This window comes from Narcine bancroftii, chromosome 4, assembly GCF_036971445.1.
Source record: "Narcine bancroftii isolate sNarBan1 chromosome 4, sNarBan1.hap1, whole genome shotgun sequence".
In the NCBI taxonomy this organism is placed as follows: Eukaryota; Metazoa; Chordata; class Chondrichthyes; order Torpediniformes; family Narcinidae; genus Narcine; species Narcine bancroftii.
In genome coordinates, this window is record NC_091472.1 from 245,192,089 (window position 1) to 245,206,895 (window position 14,807).

Below are 14,807 nucleotides of genomic sequence, written 5' to 3' on the forward strand. Positions count from 1 at the left end.
GAAGACAGGTCTGCCATTGCTTTTTCCCCCCCCCCATGGTCTTTATAAATTCTAGACTATAGCGCTACCAACTTTCCCACACTGTTTAAAATTTGCGTTATCGCTCATTATTTCCTCTCGCTCTTCCACTGCAACTTCCACACAGCAAAGTTTATACCTTCATTTTAATCTTACCTTCATTCATGAACTTGCACTCATGCTAAAGCTTGGGTCATTTCAGTCCCACAATGCAATTGCCTGTTTCACACTTGCCTGATTGCAATACTGGCATCTGCAGATTGTACAAGGTATCCTGGCCGCCAATCCCCGGCTTGAGATAACGTCATCTGACACCGGCATTGAGACCATTTTCCTTTCACACTTTCAGGGCCGATTGGCCGTTAATTACTGGGGCCACTTGCAAGTGTGAAAGGGGCTTAAGAATTTCAACATTTGCTAGTGTGATTTCAGAGATCCTCTACTTACGATATCGTAAATCGAAGCATCGCACGTAGGGGAACATTTCGACCCACACTCAGCAGGTCAGGCTGGGTTCATGCTCATCCCATTTAGAACTTCATCGGGGCTTGATTTGAAACGTCCCTTTTCTAGACCCGCTGCCCGATCAACTGAGTGTTTCCAGCATCTTCTGATTTTTATTTTGGGAGCGCACTTCCTCCCGACGAAGACGGGCTGATGAGCTGAAGAAGAACAGCAGTAGGTGGTGAGCCCTCCCTCCCTGACGGGAGGCTGCCCGGGGGCACAGGGGAGGAGGAGCCCTTGTGCAAATGAGGCACAGATAGGACTCCCTCTGCGAGACGGCTGTTTGGTGCAGGAGCCACATTTGGCTGACTCCCTGCCGCCGAGCGCCGGATCACGGGAGGAGGGATTTGGGCGGGGAGGTTTCGCTCTGCCGGCTCACCTGCGGCAATTGAGGGAGGGAGGGAGAGCCGGGGCAGAGCCCACCGGGGGAGCGGGGGCTGCGCCGCCGAGGATGCTGCAGCGGAAGCAGTAGGGACGGGGCGGCCGCGGTTGGCTCCCACACAAGCAGCGTGGGCATCTGATTTTGAAGGACAGGCCAGGAATCGCTCCGTTAATGAAAGAGCAGCGCCGATTAACACTTCCCTGCCTTCCACTGTTGGCGGCCGTGACTGCGGGAGGGTTGCTTTGAGGGGCGAATCCTCCATCTCCCCGGGCTCGGCTGCGCTGTGCGGGATGACTGGATTTCCCCCGGTCGCTTCCTTCTGGTGAGTGAGTATATTTTATTCCTCCCCTCCCCCTCCCCAATTCCTTTTGGGGATTCCCCTTGATGGGTGGGGGAGAGGGCGGCATGTGGCCCCCACCCCTCCTGCCTGCCAGAAGGAAAGTTCAGTGCTGGCCTCCTGCGGCTGCGGCGCCTCATTTTGCCCGGGCAGAGCAAATCTAGACTGGGGGTGGGGGTGGGGGGTGGGGGTGGGGAGGGGGGGTTCCGTCCACACGGAGAAGTGAACATCGTCGATGACTGAAGCGACCGGCCGAAGATCATTTATTCCTATCGCGTCTTTGTTCCCCCCCCCCCCCCCCCGCCAATAAACGTAGGCTTAACCTACACAAGCCGGGCCGGCGATGCAGTGAGGGCAGCCTCCCCCCCACCCCCCGAAAGCCTCCGATGCGGCGAGGGTGGGGTGATGCGACCCCTACCCCCGGTCTGCCCCTCGCACCCAGGTGTCTTCATGTCGCCGCAACTTGCGGCCAGTTTTGGGCGGGAGGCTCCGTGAGTCGGGACGGTGCGGTCCCGCAGCTTGCCCTCGACTGGCGGGTTCTCGGTTGGGAACCAGGGAGGGTCTCTCCTTGACCGCTGGGGCTCGCTTCTCCCCCACTGTAAAGATGAAACAGAACCCACCGTCTTCACCCATTGCAGTGCTGCATTATTGGATTTGCATCCTTGAGGATGAGATGTTAGATTCGGATTCCCTCCGGTCGACGTTGGATCCCGTGTCCGTTTCCCAAGATCAGGGAAGGACTTTTCAAAATGATCACTTGTGCACCCTGATAAAACTCAAGTCATTGGGCATCATGGAAAACATTCCAGAGAGATGCCACTGTCAAAGAATGTTGTCTTTCAGTTGGAGGTCAATTATCCCATCAGTGCAGCAGTTGCCCAGGTTAGCGTTTTTGACCCAGTCATCTTCAGTGATCTTCTTTGCACAAAGCCAGAAATAGCAGTGTTTGCTCATGACTGGATGATATTTGATTTCATTCAAGTTCTGCACTTGCGTGCAGCAGGATCCAAACAGCATTCAGATCGGTGGCATGTAAAATATTTGTGCCATTAATGGGGAACTCCTACCATGACAGAGTCTCTCCCTGTTAATATTTTGAGAGCCACCAATGACCTGAAATTCAACGACACCTGCCGAAGAGACCAGCTGTCTGGAAGGTTAGAACTTATGAGATCCAGGGTGAGCTGGCCAATTGGATACAAAATTGACTTGGTTGGAGGCAGTGGGTGGAAATAGTGTTATTTTTCAGATTTGAGCGCGATGACCATGTGTGCCACTGTTAATTGACATGTACATTAATGACTTGGATGAGAATGTAGGTGCCATGATGAGCTTGAGGATGACTTCAAAATTGATAATATAGTGTTGTCTAAAGTTATGGCAGGATACAAGTCAATTGAGAAAGTGACCAAGGAATGGCAGATGGAATTTAACTTGGACAAGTGTGAAGTAATGCGTTTTGAGAAGATAAATCAGGGCAGAACGCACACAGGGAATGAAAGGGACCTGGGAAGAGTTGTTAAACAGAAACACTTTTGATGCAAATGGATAGTTCTCTCAAAGTTGCAATACAGGTGGAACAGGGTATGAGGAAGGGGTGCTAGTCTTCATTGGCTGATTATTGAGTGCAAGAATTGAGATGTCACGTTCCAATTTTACAACTCATTAATTGGGCATATGTGGAATATTGTCTCCAGTTCTGGTCAGCATACTGCAGGAAGGATGAGGTTAAGGTCAAGAGTGCATTCATGTTTCTCTAGGATGTTTCTTTGGCTGAGGTCTTGTGTTATCAGGAAAGATTGGATAGACTAGATCTATTTTTTTTTAACCCTGGAATGAAAGAAGCTGAAAGGTGATGTGATGGAGCTATGTCAAATTTTGAGAGGCATAGATAAAGTAGATATCCATTATCTGTTTCCCATGGAGTGAGGTAGATGGTGTCCAAAACTAGAGTGCATATATTTGAGGTGAGGGGAAGGAGCTTTGAAGGGATCAGAGGGGTAGATTTTTCATACAGAATAGTTGACATTTGGAATGAGGTGGTGAGAACAGTAACAACATTTAAGAAAAATCTCGCCAGGTACTTGAATGAGCAGGAAATTAAGGAAGTTAATATAGGTAAGTGGGATTCTAACAAGTAGGTGTTTAGTCAGTGTAGATGTGGTGGGCCGAAGAGCTTGTTTCTATGTTGTTTGACTGTGATATAAATTTTATGGCTGTCAGAATAGGTCATATTGACTCTCCTTTTGACATCCTTTGCACCACCTGCTGTCATGATGGAATATTCTCCACTTGCTTGTTTGGTTGTGCCTCAAGCAGAGCTCAAGTCACGACACAGCCCATCTTCTATCTTACATGTTCCTTCTCCCCACTGCTGACACACAGGACTTGCATTGTATGATTTGTCCAAATATATTTACTTGCCTTGGTTATCCAAACACCCAAAGTCAAGATCTTTGCTGGCAAGAAGGACACGGGACTTTGGTGCATGGAAACACCTTCAGGTTCCCCAGTAATTTGAACCCCATTCTGATTTGGAAATATCTTGTTGTTCCATTGTTGCTGCAGTGTCTTAATTCTAGAACTCCCTCCCCAACAGAACTATGGAGTACCTTCATCAGATGAACACAGAAGGTTAAGATCACCATCATTTAAGGGCTGTCATGGATTGCCAATAAATGCTGGGTGATGCCCAGATCCAAAAGTAGATAAATTAAGAAAAATGTTGCAACTTTATCTTTCATTTTGATTGGATAATTTGGTTATTATTTGGACTAGATTATGGCCACCCAGGCCAAACTCTGCAAGATTTGACTTTGTGTTTTATTTAGGTCAGGTGTATGTTTTGATGAAATGTTTGGATTGGGTTGCCACTCATTTGTTGTGATCGATACTCCATCCAGTTTGGGACGATTTGCTTAATGTGACCTGACTATGAATAATGTGTATGATTATTTTGTTTCTGGATATGGTTGTGTCAGGTAGAAAAACGTAAGCACAGGTGTTCAAGTCAAATTTGTATTGTTAGACTGGCTTTTAATTTTATTCTTAACTGGAGCCTCCATGTTGATGGTTCCTTTAAATAGCACATAATGTGTTTACGGGCAGATGATTGGAAAGATTCAATGCAGTCTGTATTTTGTGTTATTCATTCAAGGGAAGTTGGCTTCACTGGCACTTAATTGTCCACCCCTAATTATTCATGAGAAGGTGGTGGTGAGTTGATTCCTTGAACCACTGCACTCCTTAACAAGTGGATATACCCACAATGTTGTTAGGGAAGTAGTTCAAGGACTGACCCAGCCACAGTGAAGATAACACCAATATATTTCAAATTTCAGATTTAATGTTGGAGTACATGCATGACATCACATACAACGCTGAGATTCTTTTTCCTGTGGGCGAGGCAGAATTACCACCTATTACCAAATATTTCCAATTGATAGTGTGTGGGTTGGAGGGCAGCTTTCAAATGATGGTGTTTCTGAGTTTTTGCTGCCCTTGACTTTCAAATTTGGAGAGTGTGTGGATTTGGAGTCTTGGCGAGTTGCTGCAGTCATCCTATAAATGGGACAAATTGTTGTGTCTATACATAGGTGGCGGAATGAGTGAATAACTGTGAGTAGGGTGCCTAGAAAATGGTCTCCTGTATCCTACATGGTGTTGAGCTTCTTGAGTGCTGTACAAACTGCACAAGGTATTAAATCACACTTGTTTCTTGGAGATGGTGGGCATGCTTTGGGAAGTTGGGAGAGAGCTGTTCACTGTAGTATTCCTAGACTCCAGTTAATTTGCTGGTCAGTTGTAACTTCTGGGATATGGACAGAGGGGGATTCAATGATATTAATGCCATTGAATATCAGGGGATGATAGCTAGATTTTCTTTGGTTAGATATTTTCATTGACTGGCACTGGTGCAACAAGTAACAATCACATCACAATCAGCCCAAGCCTGGACATTGTTGAGGTCTTGGTGCATTTGGATGTGGGCTGCTTCATGATCTGAAGAGTCATGAATGGTGCTGAATATTTTGCAATCATCAGTAAACATTCCTGCTGTGGACCTTGCAATTGAAAGAAGGTTATTGATGAAGTAACTAGGTTGGGTCTAGAACGCTCCCCTTGAGAAACTCCTGCAGTGATGACCTGTGGCGGATTGAACTACAACCACCTTCCTTTGTGCTAGGTATGATTCCAACCAGCTGAGAGTTTGCCTCCTGATTCACAGTCCAGTTTAGCCAGGGCTCCTTCGTGCTGTACTCCATCAAATGCTTTCTTGACATCAAGGTCCGTTCACTTCACCTCTGGTGTTCAGCTCTTTTGTCCAGATTTGGTTCAAGGCTGTCATGAGTTTTAGAGCTGAGTGACTTGGGTGGAACTCAAATTGAGTTTGAGAGCATCATTGATTATCACTTTGCTGATGAACAAGAATGCGTGAATGGAGTGGTAATTGGCCAGGTTGGATATATCCTGCCTCTGATGGACAGGACATAACTGGGCAACACTCCATATTGTGAAGTAGATGCCAGTGTTGTAGCTGTACTAAACAGCTTGGCCAAGGGCAAAGTGAGTTATAACTAAAACAGAGCCAGAAATATATTTTCCTTTTGAAAATCATTAGTCAGCAAGAATATAAAGATCATTAATCAAAATTTAATACAGTGGTATTTAGGATATTGCTGAATTTAAATCTTTTATTTGTAAGCTACCATTCACCACTAAACTTGTTTTTATAGAATCATTATTTGTAGAGCGATGGTCTTTTTTTTTGCAAATCTGCCAGTGACTCTGGCACTTGAATTGAGGTCGAACTATGAATATTGAATACTTCTCCATTGAAACCTTGTTGGCTTTATTTAGAAACTCAGTAGGAAAGTTGAAATGATAATTCAATTTATTACTTCAGATGAATGATCCGAAAGGAGTAGTTCAGCTGGCAAAAGAGAACAGAGCAAACTTGTCAGGAAATGTATTTCCTCTTGTATCCCTTTTCACATCAGTAAGTCACTCGTGCCATTATTAAATTGTTCCTTGGAAGGTATTTTAGTGTATTCTTTGATAACTCTTGCTGAGGCAGGGATGTCCAAATATAATACACATCCAGAAAACTTCATGGCTGAGGTGCACCCATTGCCTAATATATCCCAACAAGCCTCACAACCATGAGTTTCTTGGAAAATATCATCCTGTTGTACTGTTGTTAATCATTTTCCCTTTGTTCAGGCCCAGGCATAGCTGGTAAATTCTGGATTCATTCTCTGCTTTGTTTAAAATTGTATAATCTCAGTTGAAGTTCCAATGAGAGTATTAAGATGGCCCCAAAATATTTGGTGAAAAATAGCCAAGATTTCATGCTTTTTGGGTTTAGGATCTCTGCAAGGAAAGGTGAATTTGCTGGAAGTGCAGAATTATGTCAATTGTGGGTGAACATCCAAAATGTTTAGTGACTTCTTTGATTTATCACAGAGAGGCTGATGATCAAGAAACCATTCTCCAGGCAAAGTAAGTGCTTCAGACAAATAGAGAAGGCTGGAGAGACTCGACGAGTCAGGGAACATCCATGGAGAGAATTGAACAGTCAACATTTGAGGTCATGACCCTTTATTGAGCCTCCGTGAGAGCCCTCGTGATGGTAATGAAGTTGAAAATAAGTAGTCAATAGATTGAGACCAATGCAGCAAAAGAAAATAATAAGACAAGAATTGTACATGTTGGGATGTAAACAAGAGTTGCTCTGTTAAACCTCAGAACAATTCTGACACAGGTGAGAGTTGTGTTCCTAAAAAAAAATTCCATATTATATTTTCTGCAATTCAAAGTCAAATCTGTTGTGTATGCATCAGCAGATTGGAGCTGCAAAAAATAAATTGTTTATTTATTTTTACATAAATTCTGTATCCCAAAATTTTAGGTGGAGATTATGAATTCTGTAAAGTTGAATTTCAATACTGAGCAGTTGTAACATGGTGGTTGCCGGTGTACAAAGAAAATCCCATCAAATTAATTATGCTGACTTTAAAAACCACAATGTTATTAGTTCAATTACGAGATGCTTTTTTATTGATTCACTGGTACATAAATTAATTGTTTTGTCTATCAATAATGGCTTAGACATCAATGACCTGTTGTAATCATTAGTGACCTATACGCGCTGCATTAGTTGACCTAAGTAAAATCACACAGTAATGCTGAAGGAACTCAGCCAGTCTTGCAGCATTCGTAGAAGTTAAAGATATATTTCTGATGAATATATATTTACCTCCTGTGGGCACTGTGAGACCACACTGTCCTCAGCATTTCTATGAGTTTTTACTCCATTCACAACGTCTGCAGACTTTCATGTTTCACTGCATTAGTTGTCCATTTTCTTCTCAGGCTCTTCCCAGATATTGGCTAGCTTTCCTTTATTAATAATTAAAGAAAAAGCAATTGAAAATGCCCATGTAACAGAAATGTGTTGAACTGAACGTAACTGGTTATTGCAGTTCTAAGAAATACACAAAATTTCTGGAGAAACTCAGCAGGGTTTGCTGCGTACATAGGAGGCAAAGATCAATCACCAATGTATCAGGCCTGAAACCTTCATCAAGGTATGAGCAAAAACCAGGCAGGTGGCTGAATAAAAAGGTAGGAGGAGGAATGAAGGGGCAGGGGGAGAAGGACAGAGCAATAGCCAAGAGGCCTTGGTGGACATGGATATGAGGGCAGGAGAGAAAAGTTGAGAATTGATCGGGGGAGGCAGGTAGATCTGTGAATGCAGAACTGTAAGAAAGGACACAGAGGGATAAGGAATGAGAGAGAGTCAAGAGGAAGGGAGCTGGAGTAAAAACATGGTGATAGGAAACGGTGAGGTGTGGGGGGGGGGGGGGGGTCACAATTAGAAATGGAAAAACTAGAGATGTCCTCTGCCCAGACAGAATATCAAGTTCAAGTTTATCATCTGATTAATGCTTTAGGGGATATGAATCCCCAGGATTTTATTTATAAATTCTAAGTTGGAAATAGGGAATCACCTACTTTGAAACACTTGATTGAGTTGTGGAATAATATTAATAATGAAATTGGTATGAAAGGATTAATATCTTGAAAAATGCCCCTATGTCAAAATAAACATTCCATTTTCAATGGATAACCAATTTTTGAGGATTTGGAGATGGGTGGGTATTAAGAAGATTGAGGATTGCTTTGAGAATGGAAAATTTATAACATTTAAATGAATGAAGGAAAAATTTAATGTACCTAATAATACTTTATTTTGTTATTATCAGGACAAAGCTTTTTCATCTGGTAAAATAGGTCCTGGTTTGATGTTACCTAATTAAAGTGAATTGGAATGACTTGTTTATAATAGTAGTGTAAATAAATTTATTTCTGTAATGTATAATTTACTTCAAACAAAAGCCCCAAAATTGGGGTGCATAAATCAAAACTAAGATAGGAAGTAGATTTACAGACACAAATAAATGAAAAGGATTGGATGGAGTTATGTAAGAATAATATGACTAAAATTATAAATGATCATAAATTATAGTTTGGCCCAATATAATTTTTTACATCAAATATGTATGACTCCACAAAAATTAAATAGATTAAATCCTGTTTTATCAGATTTATGTTTTAGGTGTAGATCTGAGATTGGAACTTTTTTGCTTTCAACTTGGCAATGCCTAAAGTAAGATATTTTTGGTTGAGGGTAGGTCATTTTTTGGAACTAACTGCGGTCAAATTCCCACAGGATCTGATGTTATTTTTTATTGAATAATATTAAGGTTGTAAGATCAAAACTAAAATTAAATGTGTATCAAATTGAATTTGTGCAGATTGCTTTAGCAGTGTGTAGGAAATGCATAGCAATATCATGGAAGTCAGATATAGATTTAGGATGGAAAAATGGCAGGCAGAAATTTGTAGTTGTATACCTTTGGAGAAGATTATGTATAGTCTGTGAGACAAATATCATATGCTTTGGAAAATATGGTGCCTGTATTGACAAAATGTGGGTTTGTATGTTTAATAGACTCTCTGAAAACCTCACCCTTTAGTAACCTCCAATATAGACTTTATGGTTCAATGTTTTATTCCCATGGCATTCTCCGGTTTTTCTTTTATTTTTTTTCTATTTTTTTTCTCCTTTAGAGGTTTGATGGGGTGGGGAGGTGGGAGGAGGGTGGGTTGGAGGGGTCGGATTGCATACCACATGTATACATTTTTGAAATGTAATGTAATTATTACTGTGGTTAAAATCTGAAAACAAAATGAGAGAAAAATGTTTATTATCTGATTGAACAAAGACAACCTGCTGAAATACATGCTCCTCGGTGCAAAACATGCAAGTGCACAGCCAGACATACCGCACATAGAGACAAGCAATACAAACGTGGGGCCAATGTACATATATAAAAATAAATAAATGTTGTTAAATAAATAGTAGAGACTCAAATGGTTAGAGTGAGCAGTTCACTTAGTCGTTTGCCATTCTCACTGCTCATGGGAAGAAACTGTTTCTCAACCTGGTGGTGCTGGCTCTGATACTCCTGTATCTCTTTCCCAATGGGGGCAGCTGAAAGATGCTGTGTATGGTGCAGAGGGGGTCATCAGCAATTTTGCATGCACTCTTCAGACAGCAATCCCAATAGATAATGTTGTTGGGGGGAGGGAGACTATTGTGATCCTTTCTGCCACTCTTACAGTCCTGTGGATTGACTTGTGATCCACTTCTCTGCAACAATTTATCACATTGTGATGCAGCCAGTCAGGATGCTCTCCATAGCGCTCCTCTTCCAGGTAGATGTGATGGTGGCCGGTAGCCTTGCCCGCTTCACTCTTCTTAGAAAGTGCAGTCACTGTTGCACCTTCCTGTCAAGTGAGGAGATATTGTGTCCAGGATGGGTCGCTTGTTAAGTGGACTCCCAGGAACTTGGTGCTCCCTAATCTCTCCTCTACTAAGTTATTAATACGTAATGGATGGTGGATGTTCCTGGTCCTTCTGAAGTGCAAAATCGTCTCTTTCATCTTGTCCACATTAAGACTCAGGTTGTTATTCTTATACCATATCACAAGATTTTCCACCTCTTCTATGTTGAGTGACTCATAGTTGTTGCTGATGAGGCCAACTACTGTTGTGTACTCTGCAAACTTGATGACTATTGGAGCTGGATCTAGCATTGCAGTTGTGGGTCAGTAGCATGAACAGGAGTGGGAAGTTCAGACCATGGACAAATATGTTCATATGGAAATGTGGCGGGGAATTTAAATGGGTTGCTACTGGGAGATTCCCACTGTTACATTGGACTGACTCATGGTGGCCAATGAAGTGATCTCCCACTCTGTGTCCTGTCTCTCCGATGCAGAGGAGGCCACAGTAGGAGCACTGGATGTGGTATATGGCCTGTTATATAGTCAGGATAATGTGAACTACTTTCCAAATGTGCTGCAATCGCATCTTTAATAACTGACTCGACATTTTCCCCACGACCGATGTCAGGCTAACTGGTCTATAGTTTCCTGTTTCCTCTCTCCCTCCCTTCTTGTTGTTTCTTTTTATGTGGTGCACCTTCTTGTCTTTTTTTCTTCACTGTTTTCTTCATACCAGACTTCCACATCTTCGTCCACTGGTTTACCTTGCCACAGGCTCAACATTCAGAGCCATATGCGGGACATTTGTTTTGGTCATCGAAGGGGTCTCGCCTGCCACACTTACTGCAGGTCTTGGGGGATTTGCACTTTTCTGATTGTGTTCTTTATTGCATCAACCCTTCCTTCTCTTTTCTGTAGATGGGTCTGCAGAGATAGGGATTTCATTTCCATCCTCGTGGCTTCGAAGGCTCTGGCTGTGCCTATAGCTTCGGCCAGTTTCAAGCTATCCTTTTGTGGTGAATCTCTGCTAAGCTGTCAGTCTTCCCTTCGGCTAGCCTTGCCTTAATAACATTCGTGTAAGAATACACCTTTTTCACTGTAGTTACTGTAGAGCACCACAGTGGGGCGTATGTATATGTGTATGTGAGTATGTGAACAGGTTCCCGAGATAGTGGAAGGCATCTGTAAGTGAACCCTCTTGTTATTTGAATCTTGCACTTATTTATTTAAGAAGCCTTTCAACTAACACAGAGACATAACATGGTGGCATCTGTGTAAGAGAACAAAAATAAAGCCATACAATTGATTGTAAGTCACTGAAATACGAAGGGGAAGAGGAGAAAAAACATTACTGAAAAAATGGCTGGAGCAACAGCAGTTCACCCAGTGATGGATGGGGAGGCTGAAGACATTGTTGAATCATTAAAAAAGTTTCAGCAGAAGGGCAATTTAGCGTTCAAAAGGTATTTTAAAAATGCAACAGCAGAGGAGAAGGTCCGTTATCTACTTCTCTGGACAGGGGAGCGAGGCCTTGACTTATTTAATAGCCGGGATCTGACAGAGATGGAGAAAAATGATCCAGAGCAGATATTTGCAAAGTTTGCTTCTCACCTTGAACCCAAGTCTAATCATAGAATTAAACGCTATTAATTTCAAGGCTTAATGCAAGAGACTGATGCAACTGTTGATAACTTCCTCACTAGACTAAAAATTGTTGTTGCAAAATGTAGATTTAAGAATCTAGAGGAAAGATTAGTTGATCAACTAATATGGGGGAGTGCCCATCCCGAAGTGCAAAAGTCTTTTATAGGGAAGGTGATGTGCCAGTTGATGAAGTAGACAAAGACGATGTAGTCAAACAATAATCATGGCTTTTATGAGCAGAAACTAATGGTAAAATAATGAAAGACAATGGGTGCAGACACAGTTATACCCAAGGGGAGTGACTTTAACAGTAGAGATAATGTACAGCCAATGTTATTAAGGCTAGCCGAAGGGAAGACTGACAACTTAGCAGAGATTCACCACAAAAGGATAGCTTGAAACTGGCCGAAGCTATAGGCACAGCCAGAGCCTTCGAAGCCACAAGGATGGAAATGAAATCCCTATCTCTGCAGACCCATCTACAGAAAAGAGAAAGAAGGGTTGATGCCATGAAGAACACAATCAGAAAAGTGCAAATCCCCCAAGACCTGCAGTAAGTGTGGCAGGCGAGACCCCTTCGATGACCAAAACAAATGTCCTGCATATGGTTCTGAATGTTGAGCCTGTGGCAAGGCAAACCAGTGGGCGAAGATGTGGAAGTCTGGTATGAAGAAAACAGTGAAGAAAAAAAGACAAGAAGATGCACCACATAAAAAGAAACAACAAGAAGGGAGGGAGAGAGGAAACGGGAAATTATAGACCAGTTAGCCTGACATTGGTCGTGGGGAAAATGCTCGAGTCAGTTATTAAAGATGCGATTGCAGCACATTTGGAAAGTAGTGATATCATCGGACAGAGTCAGCATGGTTTCATGGCGGGAAAATCATGTCTGTCCAATCTAATAGTGTGTTTTGAGGCTGTAACTAGTAGAGTGGATAGGGGAGAACCAGTGGATGTGGTATATCTGGACTTTCAGAAGGCTTTTGATAAGGTCCTGCACAGATTAGTGTACAAACTTAAAGCACATGGTATAGGAGCTATTGTATTGAGGTGGATAGAGAATTGGTTGACAGACAGGAAGCAAAGAGTAGGAATAAATAGGTTCTTTTCAGAATGCGGACAGTGACTAGTGGGGGACTGCATGGCTCAGTGCTGGGACAACAGTTATTTACAATATATATCAATGACTTAGATGAGGGAATAGAAAGCAGCATCTCCAAGTTTGCAGATGACACAAAGCTGAGTGGCAGGGTTAGCTGTGTAGAGGATGCAGGGTAACTTGGACAAGTTAGGTGAGTGGGCCAAAACAAGGCAGATGCAATATAATGTGGATAAATGTGACATTATCCACTTTGGAGGCAAGAACAGGAGATATCTTGTATAACAGGAGTAATAATCTTATTACTTAAATGGTGTCTGGTTAGGAAAAGGAGAGATGCAATGAGACCTGGCTGTCGCTGGGCACCAGTCATTGAAAGTGGGCATGCAGGTACAGGAGGCAGTGAGAAAAGCGAATGGTATGTTGGCATTCATAGCAAGAGAATTCGAGTACAGGAGCAGAGAGGTTCTTCTGTAGCTGTACAGAGCCTTGGTGAGACCACACCTGTCGTATTGTGTAGAGTTTTAGTCTCCTTATTTGAGGAAAGACATCCTTGCCACAGAGGGAGTGCAAAGAAGGTTCACTAGATTGATACCAGAGATGGCAGGACTTACATATGAAGAAAGGCTGGATCAACTAGGCTCATACTTGCTGGAATTTAGAAGATTGGGGAGGGATTTTATAGAAATGTATAAAATTCTTAAGGGATTGAACAAGCTAGATGCATGAAGGTTGTTCCCAATGTTTTTTTAATATTTTTTTATTTTTCACACTACGAACCATATCAACCAAAATATGTACAAACATTAAATTTACACTGTGGTCTTTTCTCTCCTTTTTTTCCCCTTTCCCTCCCTCCCCTCTACCCACCCCCCTCCAAAACCCATAAATATTCAACATATACAAAACAATAAAACCATAAAACAATATCTTCAAAATAAACAAGAAAAACGCGTCATCTATTTATTACACACTGAATCTAGTCGTTTTGTCTTCTTTATCATTTTCATTCTCATTTTAGGGGATGGAGGTCATAAGCAAGCTCTCTCTGATATTTTCCATGTATGGTTCCCAAATTTGTTCAAACATTGTGACTTTATTTTTTTAAATTGTATGTTTTTTTTCCAATGGAATACATTTATTCATTTCCATGTACCATTGCTGAATACTCATGCTCTCTTTCATTTTCCAAGTTGACATTATACATTTTTTTGCTATCGCTAAGGCTATCATAATGAAGGTTGTTCCCAATGTTGAGAAAAACCAGAACCAAGGGTCACAGTTTAAGGATAAAGAAGAAGTCTTTTAGGACTGAGATGAGATTTTTTTTCTCTCTCAGAGAGTGGTGAATCTGTGGAATTCTTTGCCACAGGAAGTAGTTGAAGCTGGTTCTTTATCTATATTTAAGAGGGAGTTAGATTTGGCCCTTGTGGCTAAGGGGATTGGGTGTATGGGGAGAAGGCAGGTACTGAGTAGACGATCAGCCATGATCAAAATGAATGGCGGTGTAGCCTGGAAGGGGCAAATGGCCTCCTCCTTCACCTATTTTCTAAGTTTCTATGTGGAACATGGAATCTATACACCTTCACGAGATGTCGGGTGAGATGAAAGAAGGAAGCGAGTTACACACAAGGATCCAAAAACAGAACAAGCCTATGATATTTAACATAAAGGTGAAGCTGGATACTGGATCACAAAGCAACGTCCTCCCACTCAGATCCCAGAGAACATAATAAAAGGGTATCCAAAAGACGGTGCACTGGAAACAGCAAATGTCACATTAAGGATCTCCAGTGGACCCATGATCAAGCAGCAATGGAAAGCTAAGATTATTGGCTGCCATAAGGGAAAGAACATACTCTGTACATTCTACGTGGTAGACACAGACGGATCAGCAATTCCAGGTCTGGATAGCTGACGGGAGTTGAAATTGATCTCTGTCAATTAGGAGATCCACGTGAAGAATA

The 14,807-nt window shown here is 42.2% G+C and overlaps 1 protein-coding gene across 1 annotated transcript in view; it reads left to right on the forward strand.

Moving 5' to 3' along the window:
• The first annotated feature begins 952 nt into the window (after positions 1-952).
• Positions 953-14,807, forward strand: part of LOC138761815 (E3 ubiquitin-protein ligase HECW2-like) — a 333,777-nt gene continuing 319,922 nt past the window's right edge. The window contains exon 1 of the mRNA XM_069934590.1: positions 953-1,226. The gene's annotated coding sequence lies outside the window, so the exon portion shown is untranslated. The remainder of the gene's footprint in view (positions 1,227-14,807) is intronic.